Source organism: Schistocerca nitens, chromosome 1 (assembly GCF_023898315.1).
Source record: "Schistocerca nitens isolate TAMUIC-IGC-003100 chromosome 1, iqSchNite1.1, whole genome shotgun sequence".
In the NCBI taxonomy this organism is placed as follows: domain Eukaryota; kingdom Metazoa; phylum Arthropoda; class Insecta; order Orthoptera; family Acrididae; genus Schistocerca; species Schistocerca nitens.
Window position 1 is genome coordinate 700,512,932 of NC_064614.1, and position 13,666 is coordinate 700,526,597.

Here is a 13,666-nt window from a genome sequence, read left to right on the forward strand (position 1 = left end):
CCTTGGCGGAAAAGTGCTGTACGTCTCGATCACTATACGAAGTACTGCGTGTTGTGACGCGCGGAATAAGGCGTGAATTGCTCCTACAGAAACAGAGTTACAGTGACACGCTGGTTTGACCGCGTCGATCGTGGTTCAGCTGGCTCGGACCCAGTTCTAACCTCCTGAAACCATCGGGCACAGTTTTTGAGAGTACAATAACATATTACTTAATTTTAAAGTGAATATAAACCTTGGCATTCTCTTGGAATACAACTCGAATGAAAATAACGAAAAGAATAGAAGGAATAAATTAATAATGACGGATATACGCTGATGGTCCAAAACATCACGAGCACTGCACTGCGCGGGACTGAATGAAGCTTGATGACGTTGCAGATACGGATCGCGGTAAGGAAAGTACAGGTTGGGTGATAAGTCCCTCCCTAGTTTTAAATGCCCGTAAATTGTGTGATTGTATTTATTATTAATGAACTTTGTTGTGTTTTGTTACAGGATGCCTGAAAATACATTGACCGACCGTAGCATCTTCTTATCGCGAACGACGAGATGGTAGCAAAGTTGACTTTACTACAAGTGAGCGCCCAGTTCGCTTCGCGGTTTGAAGCTGGCATATGGGGAAATTATGCTCTCATCCCATAACGATTGGTCAGATTTGTTCAGGAACACTATTTGGAGTGTTTCACGTTGGGGGATTCTTCAGTGGACACAACTGTCATTACTGGGCAGAAACAAATCCCGCAATGACAATCGAAAAATCGCAAAGTTGACCAAAAGTGACATTCTGGTGCGGTATGACCACTGATCCTCTCATCAGTCCATTCATGTTGCAAGATGCCGTGAACATGACCATTGCTGAATGAATACGTGTGGCTACTATTATCACAGTGAAACAATGTTGCGGATATCCTTTTTCAGCAAGACGGAGCAACACCACATTTTGCCTGCATCGTTCGTGACTGGCTGGAAGAACACTTCCCATGACGTCGGCTGGGACGACGAGGAACCGACGAATGGCCTCGAAAAAGTCCCGACCTCAACCCCCTGTGGCATCATCTTGTGGGGTTAGGCCAAAGAAGAGATATACCGAACGAACTCACGCATTCTGGAGGAATTAGAGGAGATCACAGTATTCGGAAGTGTACTTGTCAATTACTTGCAGAAAACAATTGATGACATTCCTATACGTTTGCGTCGTTTAGTTTACAACGCAGGAGCTTATGTGGAATTGTGGTACAGTACACCTATTATCATGGTCCTGAGAACTTGCTATAACTTGTTCTCTGTGGAAACATCATTAACAAAAAAGAAAAAAAGAAAAAAGTTAACGGACATTAAAGAGTAGGGAGCGACTTCCCATCCACCTCGTATACAGGATGATTTTTTCCATCGTGTACATATTATAGGGATTGATCGATGAGAGGATACGGAACAAAACAGTTGTAATGTTATGTCCGATTCACTTCTCTTGCTGACTCAGCCTGTAGTGGATGTGATACAGCATTGTACACAATGGCTTCGTATTCGAATCGAATGCTTGCCGACATAGTGCTTACTTACGGGAAGGCAAATGGCAACGGTCTGTGCGCAGCAAGGTTGTACCAGGAGACCTATCCCCACCGACAACAGCCACAGCATTCAATGTCTGCCACAGTGTTTCACCGTTTGTCGGAGACGGGGTCGTTTCAGGAAGTAGGAAACCATGAAGAACGTACCGGAAATGTTCGGACACCAGGCTTGGAGGAAAATGTGATTAACACCATGTAAGGCGACCGCTGCGTCAGTACCAGTCAGCTCGCCCGCCAGTACGGGGTAAGCCAGAGGACCGTGTGGAACATTCTCCATGACAGTTGTTAATACCCTTATTACTTACAGCATGTGTAGAGCAGCGACAGACTTTGCATATCGGGAAGAGTTTTATGACTGGTTTCTTCACAAGGCAACCACGATTCCGGGATTAGTGTCATCCATCTTATTCATCGTTGGTAACAGTCAACTGTGGGACAGTATTCAGAACCCTCATAATATGGTGACAATGGATCATCAGCATCGGTGCAACCAGAATTTGCGGGCCGCGATAATTGGCGACCGTATTTTGGGCCCAGTCTTCCTCCCACGTCGCCTAACAGGCCGGAACAATCGGCGTTTTTTGCGGTTTACTTTGCCTCCCCAGCTGGACGAAGTGCCATTGTTGATTTATGTGGCTGCTACATGATGCTCCAGCCCACTTTGCCGTTAACATCCGGAAGCATCTCAGTCGTGTCTTTCCTGGTCGATGGATCGGACGAAAGGGTCCTGCTGCATGGTCATCTCGTTCCCCAGATGCCAACCCGTTACGGGACCATCTCAAATGTATCGTGTATGTAAAGCCCATTCCAGAAGTGGAGACACTGGAGCAGCGTATTCATGCTGCCTTTGACACTGTTCGGATGCAGCCTGGCCGATGTGAACATGTGAGACAGAACATGCTACGGCACGTGCACGTATGCGTTAGACACATGGAAATCATTTACAGCACATACTGTATCTGTGGCTACATAGTACAGCACGTATTAGACCTCAGTCTCTGTAACAAAGTATGCTTGAATAAATGGTCTCTGGCGTAGAAATCATGCATTTCCTGACTAAGTTCATTGCGCCTTTTTTGTTCCGTATCCTCTCAACGATCAGTCCCTAGAAAAAATCTCCCTGCATAAGGCGAGGAGATACGATTCTGGAATCATTCTAGAGACGACATGGGTCGCAAATGGCGAAATTCAGTAACATAAGCCACTCTGACGAAGGGAAACTTGTTATGGCCCGGTGGCTGTGAACGAGCATCTGGAAAACGGCGATGGTGACCGGCTGTTCGCTGCTGGTGTGATGAGCGTCTATGGACAGTGGTTGAGAGTACGGTGAAATAGCGAATGGGTGACAACGTTTTTATGTCTAAGTCTCCTCACAGAGCGTGGAGTTCGGAGCTGTAAAAAATCAGGGTAAGTGGCGATCTTTGGCAGATCTCATGACAGAAGTAAACGATAGTGAACATACAAATGTTTAGGAGCGCACCATTCTCCTCACGTTGTTGAACGTGTGCCCCGCAGCAGACGACCCTTACGTGTTCCCATACTGACCTAATGACATCGTCAATTACGACTGTATTGAGCAGTATATCATCGAGATTGGAGCGTATCGATGGAAACGTGTCGTCTGGCTGAACGAAACACGTTTCAAATTACACCAGGTCGATGGTCGTGTCCGGAGAAGCCGATATCCCAGCGAACGACTGCTCGGAACATGTTCTACGCCACATACGTAGGCCGGTGGGGATAGCATAACGATACGGGGGATATTAATTTGGGTTTCCATGGGACCCGTGGTAGTAGCTGTGAACTATTTGTAGCTGTGAACTACGAGGGCTATTCCGAAAGTAAGGTCCGATAGGTCGCGAAATGGAAACCACGGTAAAATTCAAAAATGTTTTATTTGCAACAGTTAGATACACCTTGCAGCTACTTATCTCCATAGTCGCCGACCCGACTTAGACGTGTATCGTAGCGTTGTACCAACTTTCCCATACCCTCGCTATAGAAGGCAGCCGCCAGTGCTCTCCGCCAATTCTCTACGCTGGCCTACGGCTCGTTGTCTTGTGCCGAAATGTTGTCTTCATAACCAGCGGTTCATGTGACCTGAGCTGAAACTCAGAGGGAGACAATTACGGGCTGTAGTGTGGGTAATCTCACATTTCCATTTGAAAACGATGCAGGAGCATCTTCATTGCCCCTGCAGAATGCGGCTGAGAATTGTCTTGAAGACGAAACAGCACGACAGTTATGTAATGTTAGCTGCATAGCTTCAGGGGAAATTTCTCACCAGGCCCCCGTACTTGGCGGCAGACACTATTTTCTAGACATCTTTACGCACTCACTGCGAGCTCAGAAATGAGAAGAGCGACGTGATGCTAACTGGGGTTATACTAGAGACACTACCCAACACATCTGTGCAAAGCTTTATCGGATTTTCATAGTCGTTTCCATTTCGTGACCGATCGGACCTTACTTTCGGAATAGCCCTCGTATTTGAACATTACTACAGCCGGCCGAAGTGGCCGTGCGGTTAAAGGCGCTGCAGTCTGGAACCGCAAGACCGCTACGGTCGCAGGTTCGAATCCTGCCTCGGGCATGGATGTTTGTGATGTCCTTAGGTTAGTTAGGTTTAAGTAGTTCTAAGTTCTAGGGGACTAATGACCTCAGCAGTTGAGTCCCATAGTGCTCAGAGCCATTTGAACCATTACTACAGGCCAGCAGTATGCCTCCATGCTTGATGTCTTCCCGACGACAGTAGCATCTTTCAACAGGATAACTATCCATGTCATAAGAGCAGAATGGTGCTACACACATCTGGGCGCCTTCGGGCACCAGCTCCGCGCCCACAGACCACAGGTTGTAGTGCGTTCCAGAGGTACCAACACTCTATCAAGCCGATGGTTGTAATTTTTTGCTCATCACTGTATGTTATTGCTGCAGCAATGTTAAACACATAATATTAAACATATTCTAAATGCGATGCAGAACTATTTAATGCCATGTGAAAAATCAACAAGAAAAGAAATAACAAAACGGCTGTTTGAAATCTAAAGTGGACAAAGATCTCTTGAGAAAGCAGAGACAAATTTTTAGATCGACGTAAGGATGTTGATAGAATAACATTAAACACAAAAGCCATATAAGAGCTTTCTTTATGTTTTCAGTCTCAATGACATAATAAGATGCGGCAAAGGGGGCGGAAGAAGAAGGCAAACTTCATGAGAAATAACAGTAGAACAAAACTAGTTTGCTACTACAACTATAAATCAGGGGGTCGAAGGCGTATTGAATGACGCAATGAGGTGATTCGGGTCTTTGGAAGCGGTCAGATATCTTGATAAAATGAAGAATTGGCAGTCTTTAATAAACTAATACTTCGCGTCTAGGGCATCACTGCTCTTTTTCAGGTTTGATGCAACGACAAAAATGGTACCCTGTTAAAATGGAAATTTTGTCGTAACCGTAAACTTTTCAGTTTCTTTAGTATGGGAAGGCGTAGAAACGGATGGAAAGTTAGTTAGTTAGCTAAACGTTTTACATATCGTTTGAACCATTCTTTTATCGAAATGATGTGGAACGAGACTGTTTACAGGATATGTATACCTACTAAGAGTCCAACACTGAACCTAATGGAATGCCTTTGGGATGAGTAGAATGTCGACTTCACTCTAGACCTCAGCTTCCAACATCACTGTTTTCTCTGGTTTGAAGAAAAATGGGCTGCCATTCCTCCAAAGACATTCAGACACATCACTATATATGTCTTCAGCAGAGTTCAAGCAGTCACCATTCCTCTTCAACTGAACTACCAACTGAGGTGTTTACTATTACAGTATCGACAGCCTTAGAAACATCAAATGCACCTCATCATTCTTCCACAGTTCAAAACACCATTTTTTCCCCTCTGATTCTTCTGGACGATTCTTTTAAACTTCAGACTAACTAAATTGTGGTCCTAAAGTATCTCTGCTCGTACACCTATACCTCATGCTCTTCCTCTAGTGATTTATAAACAATGTATTTGCTTTTGTAACGTGAAGTTTATTGCAGAACTCAATTACTTTTGTCCTCCATTATTTCCGTTACCAGATTTATATCTTCCCGTCACACAGCGTTATAGACCCCATTGTTATTAGATAATCATCTCTCTATGCATACTGAATTACCCGTTGAGTATCCTTTAACACTTTCTCAGTCACTTCACCTTCTGCTTGTGACATCGGCACATACACCGGAACACTCGCTGTTGGCGCTGGTTTGCTTACGATTCCGATGAGAACAAACCTATCACTGAACTATTCACAGTAACTCATTCTCTCCCATATCTTCCTATTAATAACGAATCCCACTCCCGTACACCATTTTATGCCGCTGTTGATATTACCCTATATACATCTGACCAGAAATCGTAACTTTTTTTTCCACTTCACTTCTTTGACCCCACAATATCTAGATCGAGTCTTTGCATTTCCATTTTCTGATTTTCTAGCTTCCGTACCATGTTAAACCTCTGATATTCCATGCCCCGACACTTGAAATGTTACCGTTTCATCCTTTATGCAGACTTTTTTCCTTGATTATCTCCCAGTTGGAAGTCCCCTCACGAAGACGCGAATGAGGGACTTTTTACCAGTGGGCAGAACATCGTGCTGTGAATACACATTAAATGTCTTTAATGCAATAATTTCCATAGCCTTCTGCACCCTTACGCCAGTGATCACTGCTGATTCTCCCGGTTTTTAGATTCAGTTTTCCATTCCAAGGGCAGGAGCTTGCATCGAATGTCTGTCCGCTCCTCCAACCTCATTTACAAGGTGCTAGGCAGAACTAAGGTGACTCTTTACATCGGAAGCCTTCTGCTATCATCGCCGAAGTTTTTACTCAATATTTAAATAGGGCTGTGTTCGAATCCGGGATCCTAGAAGTTTCGCCTGCTAGTCAGAGATGACAGACCTAGACCACGGGCGCCCGGTGTTCAAAGCTTTCTATGTCGATAAACAATTATATTTGCAAAAAAAGACATAATGACTGATGGGATACCACAATCACTGGTTATACAATGTTAGTTATAATCCGTCTTGATTGCAAAGATGTTTATTCACATGATCGGTTTCGGTTCCTCTACAATCATCTTCAGATCTACAATTTCGGTTACAGGAGTAATCCGTCCACATACAGCAACCTTCATGTGCTGTGTGAAGGTTGCTGTGTGTGGACGGTTTGCTTAATATAGTGTAACGCACCTACAGTATGACAGATATTCGATGGCTATACAAATGGCAGCTGTTCCTGGCTAAAAGAAAAACTTTATAATCCACGTTCCTAGATTACGGAGTTTTCTCAGTATTTTGCTCAAATTTCACGGAGTTTGGTGTATGAAATAGTGGTGGAGAAGTCTGGTTACCACAAATTTTATGGCTTCCCAAAATCCTAACGGAAGAGCACAAAAAACAGAGTCTGCCTATAGTACTGCCCTTCCTCGAAGACTACTAGAAAAATACTGACGAAGTTATCGATTGTTTCTTAACAGGGGACGACACTTGGGTGAAGCATATCAGTTGTGAAATAAAAAGGCACTCGATGGAATGGAAACACACAAATTCTCCTAAGAAACCAAAGAAGTATCTGCAGACGCAGTCGGCAAGAAATATCATGGTTACTGTGTTTTGGGACACCCAGGGAGTGATTCTTGTTGTTTCCTTGAACGTGGAACAATAGTCAATTCAGAGAGGTATTTTCAAACACTGACAGAGTCAAAGCGTATGATACAAAACACGTGTCAGGGAAAACGTGTCACGAAAGTTTTGTTTTTTCACGACAAGGGACGTCCAAAGACAGCAAATCATACTTCAAGAGCTCCTACAGAATTTTGGATGGGAGATGTTTTATTATCCACCATACTGCGTGGATTTGGTGCCAAGCCATTGCCTTCTCTTCCCAGCAACGAAAACGTGGCTTGCTACACAAGGCTTTGATACTGATGCCGAACTGCACGCTGGTAGAAACCAATGGTTGCCATCGCAGGTGGCAGATTTCTGCACAGACGGTATTGGAAAACTTGTGCCACCGTAAGATAATTACCTCAGTTTGAATGGAAATTAAGTAGAAAAATAGCTTAAAAGTGTACCTTTAAAACGCATCTAATAAAATTTGGCTTTTACATATTGTTAATTTTTTTATTTCAAAACATCTTTTATTTTCTGCATGGCCATCTTCACAGCGGTGAAATGTGACAGGCAACATGCCCGCAGTTCGATAATCTAATCATCAATGAGTGGTTTGAACTAGATATGACGTACCTGAATAAAGTTGTGGTCTTCATACATCTACATCTACATCCATCCTCCGCAAGCCACCTGACGGTGTGTGGCGGAGGGAACTTTGAGCACCTCTATCGGTTCTCCCTTCTATTCCAGTCACGTATTGTTCGTGGAAAGAAAGATTGTCGGTATGCCTCTGTGTGGGCTCTAATCTCTCTGATTTTATCCCCATGGTCTCTTCGCGAGATATACGTAGGAGGGAGCAATAAACTGCTTGACTCCTCGGTGAAGGTATGTTCTCGAAACATCAGCAAAAGCCTGTACCGAGCTACTGAGCGTCTCTCCCGAAAAGTCTTCCACTGGAGTTTATCTGTCATCTCCGTAACGCTTTCGCGATTACTAAATGATTCTGTAACGAAGTGCGCTGCTCTCCGTTGGATCTTCTCTATCTCTTCTATCAACCCTATCTGGTACGAATCCCACACTGGTAAGCAATACTCCAGCAGTGGGCGAACAAGCGTACTGTAACCTACTTCCTTTGTTTTCGGATTGCATTTCCTTATTATTCTTCCAATGAATCTCAATCTGGCATCTGCTTTACCGACGATCAACTTTATATGATCATTCCATTTTAAATCACTCCTAATGCCTACTCCCAGATAATTTATGGAATTAACTGCTTCCAGTTGCTGACCTGCTATATTGTAGCTAAATGATATTCGCAGCACATTACACTTGTCTACACTGAGATTCAATTGCCATTCCCTGCACCATGCGTTAATTCGTTGCAGATCCTCCTGCATTTCAGTACAATTTTCCGTTGTTACAACCTCTCGATATACCACAGCATCATCCGCAAAAAGCCTGAATGAACTTCCGATGTTATCCACAAGGTCATTTATGTATATTGTGAACAGCAACGGTTCTACGACACTCCCCTGCGGCACACCTGAAATCACTCTTACTTCGAAAGACTTCTCTCCATTGAGAATGACATGCTGCGTTCTGTTATTTAGGAACTCTTCAATCCAATCACACAATTGGTCTGATAGTCCATATGCTCTTACTTTGTTCGTTAAACGACTGTGGGGAAGTGTATCGAACGACTTGCGGAAGTCAAGAAACATGGCATCTACCTGGGAACCCGCGTCTATGGCCCTCTGAGTCTCGTGGACGAATAGCGCGAGCTGGGTTTCGGACGACCGTCTTTTTTGAAACCCATGCTGATTCCTACAGAGTAGATTTCTAGTCTCCAGAAAAGTCATTATACTCGAACATAGTACGTGTTCCAAAATTCTACAACTGATCGACGCTAGAGTTATAGGTCTATAGTTCTGCACATCTGTTCGACGTCCCTTCTTGAAAACGGGGATGCCCTTTTTCCAATCCTTTGGAACGCTACGCTCTTCTAGAGATCTACGGTACACCGCTGCAAGAAGGGGACAAGTTCCTTCGCGTACTCTGTGTAAAATCGAACTGGTATCCCATCAGGTCCAGCTGCCTTTTCTCTTTTGAGCGATTTTAATTGTTTCTCTATCCCTCTGTCGTCTATTTCGATATCTACCATTTTGTCATCTGTGCGACAATGTAGAGAGGGAACTACAGTGCAGTCTTCCTCTGTGAAACGGCTTTGGAAAAAGACATTTAGTATTTCGGCCTTTAGTCTGTCATCCCCTGTTTCAGTACCATTTTGGTCACCGAGTGTCTGGACATTTCGTTTTGATCCACGTACCGCTTTGACATAAGACCAAAATTTCTTAGGATTTTCTGCCAAGTCAGTAGACATAGAACTTTACTTTCGAATTCATTGAACGTCTTTCGCATAGCCCTCCTCACGCTACATTTCGCTTCCCGTAATTTTTGTTTGTCTGCAAGGCTTTGGCTATGTTTATGTTTGCTGTGAATTTCCCTTTGCTTCCGCAGCAGTTTTCTAACTCGGCACATACTCATCAAACGCATATTGTACGATGGTTTTGAACTTTGTCCACCAGTCCTCAACACTATCTGTACTTGAGACAAAACTTTTGTGTTGAGCCGTCAAATACTCTGAAATCTGCTTTTTGTCACTTTTGCTAAACAGAAAAATCTTCCTACCTTTTTTAATATTTTTATTTACGGCTGAAATCATCGATGCAGTAACCGCTTTATGATCGCTGATTCCCTGGGTTGCGTTAACTGTTTCAAATAGTTCGGGTCTGTTTGTCACCAGAAGGTCTAATATGTTATCGCCACGAGTCGGTTCTCTGTTTAACTGCTCAACGTAGTTTTCAGATAAAGCACTCAAAAAAATTTCACCCGATTCTTTGTCCCAGTCTATATCCGGCAAATTAAAATCTCCACCCAGTACTATAACATGTCCGTCAGGGCAACGGCCTTGCCACAGTGTATACACCGGTTCCCGTCAGATCACCGAAGTTAAGCGCTGTCGGGCGTGGCCGGTACTTTGATGGGTGACCATCCGGACCGCCATGAGCTGTTGCCATTTTTTCGGGGTGCACTCAGCCTCGTGATGCCAACTGAGGAGCTACTCGACCGAACAGTAGCGGCTGCGATGAAAGTGAACCATCATAACGACCGGGAGAGCGGTGTGCTGACCACATGCCCCTCCTATCCGCATCCTCATCTGAGGATGACACGGCGGTCGGATGGTCCCGATGGGCCACTTTTGGCCTGAAGACAGTGCGCTTCTTCTTTTCCCTTCCTCGCCAATATTCGGCTATTATCAGAGTTAGAGGCGCTGTTACAATGTATTAGAGCGGGAGGTCTTCTCGGAGCTCACTAATGTTGCATTCTGTGTGGTTAGACGCTGATGGTGTGTTTGGAAGCGCCAGTCCAGGACGCGATTAATTTCTGAGCGACTAGAAAAGGAGTCTTCCTACAGCACCTCCACACTGGGAAGAAGAGCACGTGGATCCCGCGGTGGGTGCGGCAGTCACTGCGCGGAGGCAGCGCGCTAATAAGATGGCGCCAGTAATTGCCGACGCCACGTTTCGGCGCCGTTTTAGCCGCCGTCGACGCCGACACCCCTCAAAGGACGCGCACTGCCCTGCGCTGATACCGCCGACACGGCGCCCCCTAATGAGCGGATCCGCCAAAGGCGAGGAGGCCTCGGCCGTGGGCACTAATTTTATCAGAGGCGGCGCCGGCAGCCGCGCTTCGTACCGCTCTACCGCGTGGCCGGGGCGCCGCCGCGTTCCCGAACGACGCGGCTGCAGATCTCATTTGCATTCCACCCAGAAGGGGTCGCTGCAGTTAACGCACTGCTGTCGCGGGAGGGACTGACTACGCCGCACAATTTTGCGATCAAATTCACTTCAGAACACGTCTGTGCCTCCCTGGCGCAATCATATAACTGGATACGAAAGCAGGGGGATAGAATACAAGGGACCGCCTACGTCTTCAGAAAAAAAGTACGAACTAGGATTGGGCCGGGATAAGGAAGGAAATGTGACGTTGTGTTACTAAGAGGCCCATCCCGGCACTGAAGTCATTTAGAGAAAGTAAGAAAGTATATGAAGACAGTAACTGTTCTCGAAAGAACACATACCATTGATGACCGTGAAGCTTCTCTAGAATAAATGATAATTAATTGAAACCGTCAGCTGACGAGAGGTGTTGTTGATATACCTGGATGGGGACAGCTGAAAATGTGTGCCCCGACCGGGACTCGAACCCGGGACCTCCTGCTTACATGGCAGACACTATATCCATTTTTTTTTTCATTTTGTTCGTTTTTGGTCGTTGTGTTTGGTCGTTGCGGACGTCACATGACATCCGTTAAAGTTCGTTTGTTGATCCTTCCACTCAGTTTTTTATTACAGAGGCCAGCCAGCTCTCTGACCGAACACGCTGAGCTACCGTGCCGGCAAACATGGGATCTCCTGCTTACAAGGCAGACGCTCTATCCATCTGAGCCACCGAGGGCACAGATGAATAGCGCGACTGCAGCGGCTTATCCCTTGCATCGCTTCCCGTCAGACCCACATTCCTAACTGTCAACAATCTACATACGTGATGTACCTAACAGATACTTGCCCATCCACTCATTACTTGCGCACACTAAGGTGACGATTCCCGTAAGAGTTCGGGCAACCTGTGCACATTCGCACAGACGAAGGTCAAAGGCTTGGTAGCTTTAACTACATATATATGAAGATAGTAACTGTTCTCGAAAGAACAGATACCATTGATGACCATGCAGCTTCTCTAGAATAAATGATAATTAGTTGACTACAGGTGTTGTTGATATACGTCTATGGTGACAGCTGAAAATATCAACAACACATTTCGTCAGCTGAGGGTCCCAATTAATTAACATTTACAGTAAAAAAAATCAAAGTGCCCAGTTGAGGATCTGAATATTGTTTCCCCTCGTATACCAGCTTGGACTTAAAGTAGAGCTGCATGTAGATGAGCTACGGTGGGGGGGGGTGAACAAAAATGGGAACGCCAAAAACACAGAACAATTACCCTGCCTAATACGGTGCAGGAAATGTGTCATCATTCCTGTCGTCTCGGAAAGGACAAATACAGGACCTCTATCGTTTTCAATGGGAATTTACAGCATTCTTTCTACAAAATATATCAATTTCAGGTGGAGGTAGATAGGAGTCACGCTCCCTTCTCTCCAAAGTAGACCACAAAAGCCCAATAATATTGACATCTGATGCCTGTGGTGGCCAAGGGAGACGCGGTCATTCATCCTCGTGCACACAAAAACAGTCCTGGACGACGCGAGTGGCATTAACAAAGGCTCTGTCGTCTTGGAACCTGTATCATGGGATGGACCGTTCAAAATGGTTCAAATGGCTCTGAGCACTATGGGACTCAACTGCTGAGGTCATAAGTCCCCTAGAACCTAGAACTACTGAAACCTAACTAACCTAAGGACATCACACACATCCTTGCCCAAGGCAGGATTCGAACCTGCGACCGTAGCGGTCTCGCGGTTCCAGACTGTAGTGCCTAGAGCCGTTCGGCCACTCCGGCCGGCGGGATGGACCGTATCAGCCAAAATTATCACGTGATTTTGGTGGTAATGCGACCTTGCAGAGTAGCCATGGGACCCGTGAAACATCACGATATGGCTACCCGAATCATCAACGAACCCTGCAGTGTTTCACTCTCGGGACGTAATCTCGGCCAGAAGTTGGAAACAGGGCGAAAGAAGACTCATCCTTCTAAATGACTCTCTTCCATTGCTCCATAGCCCAGGTTTTACGGCTTCGGCAACACTTTCTCCTCTTACAGGCATTTGCATCACTGATGAGTGGTTTTGGAATTCCATCTCGCCCTGCAAATCTTCGCTCCTGGAACTCCCTTCGTATTCATCCGCTGCGAGAGTGCGACGTTCAATTTCGCACTGTCGTCCCGTTGTTTTTCGTCAGTCCTCTTTTACTATCGTCTGCCAGGACCACTCAGTACATACTTTTCGTCCGCGTTACGAGTTTTCAGATGACGTTTTTTTCCCCACTTTTCGGAATTCAGTACGGTGCCTCTTGAAACATCAAACACTTCGGCTGCCTTGACTGTGGAAGCACCCACTGTAAGATCACCGATAATTGGCCCACGTTCGAATGCAATGAGCTACGACATAGTGGTCTCACGGCTAGCCAGAACACTGTTCTGACCACGTCTCACACTCGCAACGTAATGAGGACATTGTACAGGTCCCTTTCCTGGTCAATTGCAACAACGCAACCTGCAGGCTTGGCTAGCATCTGCATTTATCTTCAAGCATGCAGTTTTGTCCGCCCCTTGTAAAGTAATGGTGCCTCTGATACAAGGGGCGTTTCAAACGTCCGTGCAAAAATAAAAACTACTTACGTGTTTGGGGTGGAT

The 13,666-nt window shown here is 45.4% G+C and overlaps 1 long non-coding RNA gene, 1 other non-coding gene and 1 pseudogene across 2 annotated transcripts in view; 1 reads left to right on the plus strand and 2 right to left on the minus strand.

Annotated features, from left to right (window-relative positions):
- LOC126259586 (uncharacterized) overlaps positions 1-13,666 on the minus strand; it is a 280,290-nt gene that overhangs the window by 188,044 nt on the left and 78,580 nt on the right. The window lies entirely within an intron of this gene.
- On the plus strand, positions 10,190-10,307 carry LOC126210059 (5S ribosomal RNA; annotated as a pseudogene).
- On the minus strand, positions 11,478-11,750 carry Trnat-ugu (transfer RNA threonine (anticodon UGU)). The gene is made up of 2 exons: positions 11,712-11,750; positions 11,478-11,513 (listed from the first exon to the last, which is right to left on the minus strand). It is a non-coding gene; the product is annotated as a tRNA-Thr (tRNA).